Source organism: Xiphias gladius, chromosome 5, assembly GCF_016859285.1.
Source record: "Xiphias gladius isolate SHS-SW01 ecotype Sanya breed wild chromosome 5, ASM1685928v1, whole genome shotgun sequence".
Taxonomy (NCBI): Eukaryota; Metazoa; Chordata; class Actinopteri; order Istiophoriformes; family Xiphiidae; genus Xiphias; species Xiphias gladius.
The window spans coordinates 5,639,571-5,643,604 of NC_053404.1; the positions used below are offsets into that span (position 1 = coordinate 5,639,571).

General features: G+C 36.5%; 1 protein-coding gene across 1 annotated transcript in view; it reads right to left on the bottom strand.

Annotated features, from left to right (window-relative positions):
• Positions 1–1,068: 1,068 nt before the first annotated feature.
• lancl2 (LanC lantibiotic synthetase component C-like 2 (bacterial)) overlaps positions 1,069–4,034 on the bottom strand; it is a 27,489-nt gene continuing 24,523 nt past the window's right edge. The window contains exon 9 of the mRNA XM_040127542.1: positions 1,069–4,034. This exon is cut by the window's right edge and continues 351 nt beyond it. The gene's annotated coding sequence lies outside the window, so the exon portion shown is untranslated.

Genomic DNA, 4,034 nt, shown 5'->3' on the forward strand with positions numbered 1-4,034 from the left:
GCATGTTAACATGCTAACATTTGCCAATTAACACGAAAACAGCTAAGGCTGATGTAGATTTTCTGCAGTGTTCACCAAATTAAATTTCATACCAGTCATACCACTCAAAGAATGACAGAAAACCAGTAGAAACAAGACCTACCATTATTTATTAGGTACATGCCCACTTCAAAAATTTTTGATAACAAATGTTATGTTAATGGCAGGCAATATAAATATTCAAGACCTTTGTCAATTAAATTTAATACTTTTAAATACATTCTAGGGCGTTTTTTCTTTTCAAAACTTATAGCCTGTGATGGGACGTCATCAGTTTTGCACGTGTTTGGTCATAAATCAATGTATTGGAATTTTAACCCCATGATGGCGCAAGAGGGAAAGTCAGAGGAATACCGAAGTTATTAGAATTCCGTCTGAGGGGAAAATGAATGTTTGCATTTATTTTTATGGCAAAACCGCCAAAAGTGGTTTAGATATTGTGGTAGCAACCAGCCACCTGTTAGGGTTAGAGCTTTCTTACCTGGAAAACATTACCATCACTCTTTATTTCTATCAGTCCGAGCTCAGTTAGGCGTTCTTTTTTGTGAGAAGTTTTTTTTTTGTTGTTCCCTTATTCTGTGAACAAGAAACATATCTGTGAAAAAGTACCAAACACCCCAGAGACTCTATACCTGAACATTTTTTGCAAACAGATAAGTTATATTTTGTAAAGCAAATATTATCACACAAAGAACAATTTCATTTGAGCAAACCAAAAATCATTCTGTGCTCAATAACTTTATTTGTGTTTGCCTTACAGGGATACAGTATGCCATAATAAGAGCCATCTAGAGAATTGGAGTAAGCCATTTCTAATTAGCTGTTTCATTGAGCACAAAAGGGATTTGTTTGCTCAGTCAATTTGATCTTTAATTCTTAATTCTTTACAAAATATATCCTATGTGCGTACAAAAATCTTGGGTTGGTGATCAAAAATGGCTGCTTGCACTCAGAATTGAGAAACAATTAAACACACATCACCATAATTCTAGACAAGAGCATATATGAAATATTGGAAATAATACTGAGGATTTTTATTCATTTTATTTCCAACAATGCTGTACCTTGCATGAATTCTCTCACTTGACATTTGTAAGCACTGTTTGAGCCAAAAAGCACGAGAAGAAGAGCAATTAAGACATCTTATTTGTCACTGCTCTCTATTGGATCCCAGGAGTTTAATGAGGAAAAATAAACACACATATTCATATCTTGACACCAATTAGGCTGAGTCAAATCAAAAATACACAGACAGGGACAAAGGTCAAACACTTAACATATCTCTACTAATGTCCAGAGTCCCGGTTGCTTGGACCAGGACATAAATAACTACCAAACACATTAAAACGGACTAATGAACCTGGAAACACACTAACAGATGAACACACATAGTTTTACATGTGACGTTATCCTCATGCAATGACATTCATGATGAGATCTCTGCAAGAGAATTAGGCAATTTATGTGCATTCATATGCTGTCGGAAGTACTGGATATACTGTACAGGCATCATTTCAACTCCATGTTGATACCACACAAACCATGGCAACCATCTATGCACAGTGCTGTATTATAGTTTTGTCTAAAAGTAACATATGGTGCTCTGATTAAACTAAACCGAATGAACCACCTAATGTGAGTAGACTGATGGGAAAAAAAAAAAAAAAATTATACTAAAAGTAATAACCCAATTTAATTGCTATTCAACTTTAATGCCATATTGCTTTAAAAACAACCAAAAAATACAAGTGCAAACCAATTATACTTTTAGTTTGTTGAGGTGGATTTAATCGTGTCTGCTAGTAAAATACATTTAGAAACTGGGTGAGTTTTAAGTTAAAGCTTAAAATAATGCTTTAGATAATGTTCCAGTGGTTTGAGTTTTATTAATATACTATTATATTTTAATTATAATGGTAGCATCACCCTGCACCCTGTCTTGCTCATAGATAGTACACAAAATAGTTATGTTGGGGGGATAACTGCCTAAGCTGATAATGCAAACGTCACGTGCTGACAGTAAAAAACTACTCAATTTGACCAATTAGGTTTAATTAAACTTCTACATGTGTAGCTCTCACTATCAGGTTTCCGCCTCCTAATCTTAACCAAATGATACATTTAGGCCAGTATGCTTCAACACCTCCATGCTTGGTTCCATTTCTCTTCAAAAACCTCATGAATGTGCACCAGACAGGTGTCTATGTACTGTCTATGTACAGTTGTTTACGTACATCAAAACAGTAGAAGGTTATAGGTAAAGTAAGAAACTAAAGTGAAGGATAGTTGAGAAACAAAACAGGATTTGCACATATTGTGGTATGGAAAGTTTAAGGCCAGTACCAACTCCTGTGTACTTAAACTGACAAAAGCAGACATCTTTTAAAAAAATAAATTTTAGGCCATTTCCTTTCCTCCTTAAATTATTTAAACCATCAAGTGTCATAATATGTTGTACCCAAATGCATGTGTGGCAATACCTACAACCTAATTATTTATTTTATTTGTATTGATACCTAACTGAAAGCCAATGCGTGCTTCAAGCTAGCAAGCTAGCTTGGACTGGTGTCGATGTAAAACAAGGCTTTTTTCCCTGGTACCTAAACAACCAGTGTAAAAACCTCTAGAGCACAGTGCTCTAACTTTTATTTCAATTTATTAGATACTTGTCACATTGTGGGAAAAAAAATCCTCCGCCTTAACATTTCAGCTGGGCATTAAAAAAAAAAAACTTAGTGGTGACTTACCACCACTACCTAACCAAGCTAACTACCTAGATGACTAGCTACCTAGCTTTTGGCTTCAGGAAAAGAGCTTATTATGGTTTCTGTGTTACTTTGTTCAAAAAACTTCAATCCCATATACTGTATATTTCTCATTTTTCAAGGAGTTGCTGAAAATTGGATCTATGATTGATATACTTGACTTTTATACTTAAAAGTCAAGTATATCAAAAAAAAATCATGTTTGCAAAGAAATTTCCTTTGTGAAAATCCTTTGTGTTTGTTTTGACTCGTGTACAAGCTTATTTAATGAAAATTGCATTTGCCCGATCTGTGAATTTCAGCACTCCCTCTGTGACTTCGCAAGTTAGTGATTTGATTAACGTACAGAGTGTTGAGGTTAAAGAACTACCTGTTGGTGTGTTTTGACAATTAGAACCATAAAGAAGACACCTAATGCTAGCTAGACTCCCCTCCTTTGTATAGTATGGAACAAACACAACCCTGAGCGTGCAGAAGCTGCTGATGCCTCAGCAGCTGTGGAAATAACGTGAGCCAAAATTAACGTCTAGTGGGAATCAGTGCTAATGTTAGCAAGCTAGGCTGATTAGCTTCCCCCGTCCAAGTGGAGTATAAACTTAACAGAACTATGGGTCGTGCCAGATGGTCAATGTTTTAAAGGGACAGGGTTTAAATAGCTAATAACTGAGATCTAACATTCGACTTTATAGTTGTTACATTGGTCATGTTCACAAGGGCAGTACAAAGCTAGTTTTGACTTCTTAATGAAATAAAAGATGAGAAACTTTTTCCCCACTATTTGACAAATAGCTGGAGAACTGCAACAGCACAGCTACAAATACAGGAAGAGGAAACCACTACGTTGACAGGATATGAGGCACCAAAACCCATTTACGAGCATGCAGAGGCATAGAAATACTAAAACAGCTGTAGTTCACTTCACACACGCATACAAACACACACACACACACACACACACACACACACACACACACACACACACACACACACACACACACACACACACACACACACACACACACCCTCTTTCTTGGCCTAGGTGCAACGATATTAAAGGCTGAGGGTTTTACCCTAACAACATAGACTGCAGGAGGATGACAGGGGACCTCAGAGCTGAAGGACCCACAGGTTTTGACAGAGTTCCTATGATAGGCCCCACAGGAAAAAAGTGACCATCCTCAAGAAGAGAAACATCCATTAACACTGTCCTCTTCAATCCACTTGCCACTT